Below are 10,549 nucleotides of genomic sequence, written 5' to 3'. Positions count from 1 at the left end.
GGCTAACTTCCTGCCAAATAGGGACCCCCGTCTCGGTGGTTTTAAAGAGATAGTTGCGCGATAAACTTCGTGTCGATAAAATTGAACTAATACCGTGATAAGTTGTTGTTTAATTAATATTGAATACATGTTTTTGTAAACGACGATGTATATAATCGAAACTAACATATATTAAGTAAAGCTTTAAGCAAATGTGTTTTGATAATTGACCACCAGAGGGCGCCAGCGGTCAGTGGACTAACCGGCGGCTATCGGGTTAGATATCCTGACTCTTAAAGGAACATACACATGTAGGAGCCACCTAGTGTCCTTTCACTTCTGAGATGAAAAATATAATAACGTTTTTGCATATTCATAAATTCAAGCCAGGCAATGGTGGAAGAAGTACCCAGAAAGAGTAGAAAGAAAATATTTGTATTTGTTGATTATATTTTGTATCATTAATCTGAAGTACAAGTGCAGTAGCCTACTTGAGTTAATGTACCACTACTAAAATTAATTACAAGTTAATGTTCCACTACTGAAACCAGGTTATTTAATTTTGTTGTCCTCAGTTCCAATTTATTAGTATTTATTTTAGATATTGAATATATTTATAGAGGGGAATTTAAATACACCTCATTCATTTTATTTAATATTAAAATGTAGTTAGTTTACATGTCAGGGACCTCTCATTCAACCTTTTTAACAGAAGACGTTTTAATATGCCACAGAATGAAAGGTGTAAATCATAAAAATCACTGTTATATTCCATTTAGTTGCTTCATTTTCAGTGTCCACGTATTGTTACTCTGTCATGGCTTACTGGGAATACAACATAATATTGTGTATATTAACAACAATATAGAAAAAAATTCAGTAATAAGCTTTTAGGACATTTTTAGTTTGGGGTTAAGCTTTCGATGAAGGTCCTTGATGCTTATTAAAATCACTATTGATAACAGTGTCATAAACACATTTATTGTTCAATTATAAGAAGTTCATCAACACTTGTTAACAGTGTAGAGACTGCATGGAACGTTACTACAAGCCTTATGAGTTTCTTATTATTGTTTATAATAGCAATACAAACACATTTTAGTGAGTTCAATTAACTGACTATCATTTCATTGTTAAATCATTTTTTGTTGCTTTATTAAGATTAATACATACTTCATTATGCATTTATTAGCAGTTACTTATTGCCTTGTTAGGGTTAACAAATCCTTTTGCACACATGGTAAGTGTGAGTTTGTCATGAGATTATGTTATTGTACTTCACTCATACAGCCAAACACGGAGATCTTAACTGGATTATAATACACAAGGTAACTGGATCAACCACCTTTCCATGACTAAGCATACTTCAATAACCTCTCTCACCTTTCAGGAGGATGGCATCTGTTTTGAGCAGGTTAGTCTGGACAGAATAACAAACAGCTGCGATAACACAGATTATAATATTCGGTAGAAACTGAGACGGTGAGGGTGATCAGCTGGCCTTCCTTTTTATGCCTCTCCAGGGGATCACCGTGAAATTAATCATAGACCATATTATTTCTGCCTCTAGAGCTTTAAAATACTATCTCACACTGTGTGTGTGTGTCAAAGAGGAACATAACAACAGAATGAAATAAATAAATGTACCCAAGGGGATAAATAAAGTACATTCTGAATAATGTTTTTTTCAAAACGAAACCTGTCCGTTTGAGTGATTATTTAAACAGTATTTCACTGTAAAATAATTGAAATAATAGTGATTTTTGATGGTTATTGTATGGATCATTGTGAACGTGTTCTAAAACATTAAATATAACTTATATAAGGTCATAATCTGCTCATGGCAGTACCTTTTGAGCTGCTGTACATTCATATATATATATTGCATGTTGTAAAATGATTAATTCTCAACCCCCCTTATCCTCTGGTGCACCAGGGGAACACAAGTGATACAGATAACTTCATATCATGTTGTGTTCGGGGGTTTAGGGACACGTTATGGAACATCATATCATGTGTTGTCCTGCGTGTTATCTTTACATCATGTTATGTTACTCGACCTCACATGACATTGCACAGCGTGACCTCCGATGACACGGCATATTGTACCGCAGTATATGCTGAGAAAAGAACAACACAATTATTTATATTAAAAAATGACAGTGCCTATGATGTTACTGTTTTTAAAATTATGTAATCACGCTCACACATTCCCGAGAGGGCACATTTCCAAGTTTCAGTTAACAAATTATCTGATCAGCTCTGTAATAAAAAGAAACTCCTGACTGAAGCGTTCATGTTGGGCTCCTGATGTCTTAATCGTGATGCATTGATGAGCGGTCAGCAGCAGTACAGGTGCGCCCAGATTAAGCCTATCTTAATGATCCTGGAGCTCCTCATGCTGGTTTGAAAGGGCAGAGCTGTGGATGCGGGAGGAGGCTCAGCGATGAGCTCATTGTTGTGAAAGCCAAGCGGAGCGGCCTCCCCCGAGGATAACTTGAGAAGCCCTCGAGGCCCTGATCACGGAGAGAGGAAAGTGGGACGGTTGCTCTTGTTGACATAAACAAGCAGCGCTGGGGGGGGGGGGGGGGGGGGGTACGCACCAATGGCTGCCGTTTCCTCTTATTCATTGGGGGGGAAATCACACATTTTCCTCTGAGAAACTTGTGAAAATACCTGAAGTCTGTCCTACTTTACTCCACCACTGGTGATCATGTTTTTCTGCCTTTTGTAACTTCATGAAGCATTTATTTTTCTTCAAAGAGTAAAAGTGCATCAAACTATACTTAAAGTACCAACGAGTCAACATGACATACAATAATGTATTTCATGTTATTTAATTATATTTAAAGTCCATCACTTTAATCTTGCAGCTGGTAAAGGTGGAGATCAACATTTCAACTACTTTGTAAATCTTAAATCTATAGTAATATTATATTTCATTAGTTGATTATATTTTATTATTATTCTGAATCTTCAAAAGAATTTCTTATCAAATATTTGCCTTTGAGTATATATATTTATGTATATATATATATATATATATATATATATATATATGTGTGTGTGTGTGTGTGTGTGTGTATATATATATATATATGTTTATATATATCTATATATATATATATATATATATATATATATATTTACGTAGATATATATATGTATGTATGTGTATGTATATATACATATATATATATATACATATGTATATATATATATATGTATATGTATATATTATATCGCCATTCAAAAGACGCAACATGTCCTGGTGTTGCAGGAGAAATGAAGCCGTGTGTGAACCGACGGGATGTGCTGCAGATGCACATTCCTCCACACTGTGTTGACTCGACTTATCACAACAGGGATTTGTTGGGCTGTCAGACACACACACACACACACACACACTGACACTCTCTCTCTCACACACACACACACACACACACACACACACACTGACACTCTCACACACACACACACACACACACACACTCACACACTGACACTCTCACACACTCTCACACACTCACACACACTGACACTCACACACTCACTCTCACATTCTCACACTCTCACACTCTCACACTCACACACTCACACACTCACTCACACACACCAGGTCCATCTGTCCTGCTCTGTTTGAAGGATGAGGTAATGGTGTTGCTCCACAGAAGCCGGCCACCTTTTCTTCTCCGGTTCATCTAAGCTGCTCTACACGCCAGAAAACCTTCTCTGCACATTAGTCTGCCACTTTTATATGTCAGAGAAACCATAACTGTGGTTTCTCTGACGTATAAAAGTGGAGCTTCTTTTCATTGTATCTCTGGTTGCAAACACAGAGCACCTTTATGGCCCCGTCAGCACTCTGCTAACGTTCCAACGTACACCTGAGAAGGTATCAGTGAGTTTTGGGCTGCCCTCGCAGACAGCTTTACCTTTACCTGTTAACGGGCAGCTTAACAGCTCAGCCTGACAGGGCCGCTGCGTCTCGCTCACCTCCTGCGGTGCCTCTTTAGCGGATAATTATCACAACAGCAGTGGGAGCTCATTTGTGAGATCCAGGTGAGAAAAGAGAGAGGAGGGGGGGAGGCGATGAGAAACAAATGAGGACACCAAGGAAAGGAGAGAGGAGGGCGATTTGAGATGATATGAAGGTTTTGAATTCACACTCCATTGAAATGAAACACTACAAGATCAAACTGTGTGTGTGTGAAGATTTCTGTGCTAAGATAAAAGGGTAGAAGGATGCAGGGATGATCAAAGGAAGAGAGAGGGGAGGAAGGGAAGAAAGATGGAGGATGAAGATACAAAAGGAAAGAAAGGAAGGAACTCAGGCTCCATCCACACAAAGACACTTTCTGTTTTGAAACAGCATTTTGATATGAGCGTCTCATCAAGGTAACAAAAACACAGGACTCTTAGTTTCCGGTGATTATACACCAAAGAAAGCATACTTATTGATATTATAGTCCATTTCTGCCAGTATAGCTCCCTTAATGCTACACACTAGAACTTTGAATGCTGAAAAATGACATTAAAAGACCAAACAGACTGGCGAAATGTCTAAAAAGATACATTAAATGACTAAAGAAAACATTTAAAGACAAAAGAGAGGCTAAATGACTACCAAAAACACTTTAAATGACTAAAAAAGTGACATTAAAAGAGCAGAAAGATACGCTAAACTACTAAAAATACATGTTAAATGATCATAAAGAGACATGATATAATGATGTAAAGATTGGAGTAGCAGTAGCTCACTCCATAGAGAACTGGAGGGTCAGTGATTCTAATCCAGCACGAACCAAGTAAGGAGTGGTAGCTGGAGAGGTGCCAGTTCACCTCCTGGGCACTGCTGAGGTGCCCTTGAGCTGTCCGCTCAGCACCCCATCATGCCGACACCCCTCCACATTGTTGCCTGCCTGTGTTAATGAAGGATAAAAACAACAGAAAGAAAAACAATGAATGTCCCTCTCCCCTCCCCGTTCAGATGTTTCTGCATGGAGGGGGGAGGAGCGCCATGACACGTGGAGGAGGTGAGGGTGAAACCCATGATGTCATTGTAGCAACCCAAACACTGGCCCAGCTTTCAGTTGCGAGGACACATGCGGAGGCCTTCTGTTTTGGTTACCACATGGACCCATATCAGACACACTTGTTGGGGATCTCTCTCTCCGGCAGCGGCCATGTCGACAAGCAGCACGCTCCGATTTCCACGATTATCCTTAAAAATGAAACTGAGAAAAGAAAACAAAGTAGCCCAGTTCAAAGCCCAACATCTATGTGTTTTTTTTCCGTTTCTTTAATTAGTTTTGAGAAGGTCAAATATAGTTAAAGAAATCTCCATTCACACCACAATATATGTATGCCTATACAATGACATAAACATATATAACTCGTGATTAAAAAAAGAAAACAAAAGTATGACAATTGCATTTCACAGTGACATAAAGAAGTGAAATATACCGTTTGCCTTCTGATAACATCGCCTCCCTCTTTGTCACGTGTGTAACGTGACGTCTTTACAACAGGCTGAACTTTAAACAAATCTCTTCCATTCAAATCACATGAGCAGTATCTGTGCATGATGAGCAGGGAACACTCAGCTGTTTATTGTCTCAAAGCCAAGTTTCTCTACATTTAGAGAATCATTCACAGCTTTTGGAGTTAGTTTTCTGTATGAATATTGAGAGAATACAATTTGCCCATTTGATGACTGGACATTAGAAATAGGGACTGAAGGGGAGAGAGAGGGAGGGAGGAGTTACCTGGTTCTACCTGCAGAAGTGAGACACAAGGCGCCAGATATCACTTACATGCTTATTGTGTGTGTGTGTGTGTGTGTGTGTGTGTGTGTGTGTGTGTGTGTGTGTGTGTGTGTGTGTGTGTGTGATTCAGGTGAACACAGAGACAGGGTCAGAGAGCTGTGTGTTCACCTTATCTGGTGTTGTCATGTCTCTCTAGTTGCATAGCTGCACTCGAGTTACATACATGCACTTGCACATACACGTACACACACACACACACACACACACACACACACACGCACACACACTTTGCAGACAATGTTGCCGTTGCAGTTTGGAACCAAAGACCCGGTGGGTGACATCATCTCGGGTGGCATCACTCTTTGGCATCAGCTGGTGTTTCGGGTGCCGATGCGTGACTGACCCTTTAACCGGCACTCGTTCTCCCATTGCACGAATCTCCACTAAATATAATGTAATGTAAAGACTATCAGAATCAGAAGCCCTTATGAATGAAACAAATTCAGATTAAGATGATCAATCAAAGTCACCGTCTTCATTGGTGGGAGCCCCGGCCACAGAGGAGGATCAATATGAAAACAAAAGCTGTATCAACTAGAAAGGTGCACTAGAGTGCAGATCTCTTCCAGCTGTATAATAACCACATATGTACTGTTTGATTGAATGGATACAAGCCGCAAAGTGCGACTTGAAGCATTTATTTCGGCTTGAAGTTTCTTTCCTTCCACAATACAGGCGTAAACGTGAGGTTGATGCCCCACTAAAAGGCCTCTTTCGTGATGCCTCCTGCCATGGCCCTGCTGATGCCCCACCCCCCTCTCCTCTCTTCCTTCTTCTGTTTCATGGATTGTGGAGGTCTGGATCGTGGTCCATGCCTACTACTCATGATTCATAATTTCTGTCATATTCATGTAATGTGTAGTAACTCTGTAACTCTGTTCATCTGGTCACATGACATCTATTCATCTGTCCACCCGGGGAGAGGGATCCTCCTCTGTTGCTCTCCTGAAGGTTTCTTCACTTTTTTCCCGTGAAAGGTTTTTTTCTGTTTTTCTTGCGAGTTTTTCCTGATCCGATGTGAGGTCAAAGGTCAGAGATGTCTTATGTATACAGATTGTAAAGCCCTCTGAGGGCAAATTTGTAATTTGTGGACTATACAAAATAAACTGAATTTAATTGAATTGTATCGTAGCTTTCAGAAAGCTTTTGACAGCTTATTGTTATTAACGGAATATAACAAAAGCACCCTAACAGGATTTTTGATGGTAAACCGCCTTGAGTCCCCTTAGCGTTCATTATCTAGTCTCTACGAGCTAACTATTGGCCACATGTCATGCAAAGTGTCTCTGCCTCAAAGCTGGCAGAGGATGTTCGCCTGGGCATGTACCTGACAGTCCACCCACAACCCCCTCCCCAAAAAGAGGGGTGTGCATCAATCTGCTGCTGGAGGAAGTGAAGGGGGGCGGGGTCTTAAGACAAGCTGCCTGTTCCAGCCAATTAAACAGCCTCCGACCCTGCATTCAGATGAGCCGCCCCTGTCTCATTGCCCTGCAGCTGAGGGGGACCCAGAGGACAATGGTCTGAGGGTCAGAGGTCAACACAGCAGTGACGTCTGGAGTCATTTGGGATGCTAATGTTATGCAGGGTTTTCAGACCAGAGAGGGTGTTTTAAAAACTTGAACAATTAGGCTGCTGTTGTGACTGCAGGTTTCTCTCGTGAAAAAAATCTGAGTGTTGCAGCCTACTACAGCATATATATCTATATAGATATATATAGATATATATGCACATGCCAGAGGCTCCTTAAGAGTACTGAGTGAGGAGTCAGCAGGCAGTGGCAGTATAAAACAAACAAAAAAGGGGTTTTGAGAATGTTTTGAGAACACACACACACACACACACACACACACACACACACACAGCTTCCATTACACACTCACTAAGCACACACACACAAATTAGTGAAATACTGTTAAGTGTATATATATATATATATATATATATATATATATATATATATAATATTATTCTAACTGACTGAGGAAGATCTTAGGTAGATAGTAATGAAAATATATAAGAAACTATATTTAAATCACACCCACTAAACTACAAAATAAATCGGGTATGAATTGAAATCAAACACTTTTACTGAGCTTGTGTGAAAGATATTTAGTCAATGCTCTATAATGGGAAGTCTACTTTAAATGCCATCAAAAGGATTTCCATTGAAGCTTGAAGTGCAGAGATTCAGTTTGCATTTCAAAGAAAAGCCCGGTAGTGTAGCCATCACAGATACCTCAGAGGGAAACCAATTAACACAAACCTTGCAGATCTGCATTTATCAATCAATCTACTGTTGGACATGATGACATGCAGAGAAAACCAGCAGACTATAACAAACACAAGATTGACCCAGTATCAAACACCCCCCGTGACAACAATGCTTACTTTAACAGATCGTGGCTTCAGACAAGAAAAACATGCAACGCTTTCTCATTAAAAGTGTTTCCTTTTTCTAACCCATAAATAATGCAAGACAGTCTGCTAGATAACAACCACAGAGCCCCAGAACATCTGTGCAGCTGCAACAAATAATGTGTTTATACACTTTAAAATACATTATATTCATGTTCACTATTATGATTTTGTCTGTCTGACTTGTTGGACTACTTATCGCTGACCCGCGGTGGAACGTTCCGAAGTGTATTTACTCTCGAGTCCTCTAGTTACAGGGTTTTTTGTGTGTGATTGCTTCCACACTTGTGGCTCATTGTGTCAAAGATCTCCACAGCACAACACTAAACATCTCACCTCTATGTCGAAATGAAACTCAAAAGGCCATTTTTTAATTACTTGTTCCTTTCTTTGTCCTCCTCCTCCTCCTCCTCCCCCTCCCTCTTTCCCCCTTCCTCTTCCTTTGACACTCATTGCCTCCATGTTTGCAGAGTTGTCACCAAAAAGGTGACCATATCTAATCTGATCCTATTGTAGTGCTAAGGCTCTGAGGTGTCTTTGTGTGTTCGTTGCTAATTTCAGGTATGTTTTGCATTTTGGATTGTTGCTTTTTTTCCGTAAAGATTGCAAGAGACTTCGCTCCACTACATTTATTTATTAACATTAGTTACTTTGCAGATTTATATTATTAAAGGCAAGGCAAGTTTATTTGTATTGCACATTTCAACAACAAGGCAATTCAAAGTGCTTCACGTGAAACAATTAAAAGCACCAAAACATGATGCATAATAAAAACAGATTTAAAAACAATTAAGAACATTCATTAAAACGTTAAAAATAGTCAAAAAGCCAGAAATAGAATAAAAATGGCAGTGCAGTTAAAGAAATATAATGCAGTAGTGGGATGCAGAAATTGATTGATATCCTTGAATCTGGTTCAATTAAACAGCAAACAGAAAAGTATTCAATCTGGATTTAAAGGAGCTGAGGGTCTCTGAGGGTCTCTGAGGGTCTCTGCAGACCTGCAGCTTTCAGGGACTTTGTTTCAGATATGTGGAGCAGAAGAACTGAACGCTGCTTCTCCCTGTTTAGTTCTGCCTCTTGGAACAGGAAGTAGACCCGTCCCAGACGACCTGAGGGGTCGGGATGGTTCATAAAGGAGCAGCAGATCACAAATGTGTTTAGGCCCTAAACCATTCAGTGCTTTATAAACCAGCAGCAGGATTTTAGAGTCAATTCTTTGTGTATTGGAGCGTAGCAGTTACTGACACCGGAGGGTTTGTTAGCCTGTCAACGGTAGCAAATAAGACGCGTGTATTGTTATTGTTTATGATGTCAGAGAAGGACTGCCTTGCATTTCTAAGTTCAAAATTATAATTGCGAAGTCTCTCTTTACAGATACCACAGTGAATCTGGAGATTAGTTTTTTGCCACCTGCGCTCAGCTTTCCGACTCTCTCTTTCCTTTATTCTGACCACAATATAAAACACGATATAGACCAACAGAATGATGTAATGTACCGGTTAAGCTCCCCCGCAGTATATTAGGTAATGGGAATTAGCTCTACTTTTATCGGCTGAAACATTAAAGTACTGAACAAATGAATGCATCAATAATTATAATCCAGAAATCTATTTCACATGATTCTCAAATGGGACATGGTACAATATAAGTCATTTTACTTTTGGTACTTTGATGCTGATACTCAAGATTATGAGTGCAGAACTTTTTACTTTTTTATTACTAAAATAAGATATCTGGATACTTTATGCTGCCGATAAAGACCACAATAAAGAAATTGTAACTCACAGGCGAATCAGCGCACTTCATTGTCAACATTTCAGTTGCAGTACACATATAAAAAGTAGAGCATTTGGACTCTAATCACAGTTAGTCAAGAGTAAATATTGAGTTTCTGTTTGCACAAGGCTCGGCCCACCAGTTGTATTCACACATCGCCGCTTGCTTTGTCTTGAGAGCATAACAAATGCATTGACATTTTACTTTACTTAACTTCAGGTTCTTTTTCTTTTATTCCGTTATTTTATGAAAATAGTAATAATGCCAAGGAAAAGAAAGAATCTACTGGTTTCCAATTGCACACAATAGGACCTTTTGAAAACTCATCCAAGAGGCTTCCAGAGCGCTCCAATAGGGATATCCAGGCATGCCGAATGGTGGTTGTTGACATTGTGGCCGGACATCAGAGGTTTATCTTTCTTTGCATGAACAGCATGCAAAACTATATCACAACTGTCAGAAGTGATTATGGGTATTAATGGCACTTGCAATGCTTGCGTTTTAATAAACAGCAATAACTCACACTAAAGGCTGACTCAGCTCCCCTC

The sequence above is a fragment of the Cyclopterus lumpus genome, chromosome 25 (assembly GCF_009769545.1).
Source record: "Cyclopterus lumpus isolate fCycLum1 chromosome 25, fCycLum1.pri, whole genome shotgun sequence".
In the NCBI taxonomy this organism is placed as follows: domain Eukaryota; kingdom Metazoa; phylum Chordata; class Actinopteri; order Perciformes; family Cyclopteridae; genus Cyclopterus; species Cyclopterus lumpus.
This window is presented reverse-complemented; position numbering follows the sequence as displayed.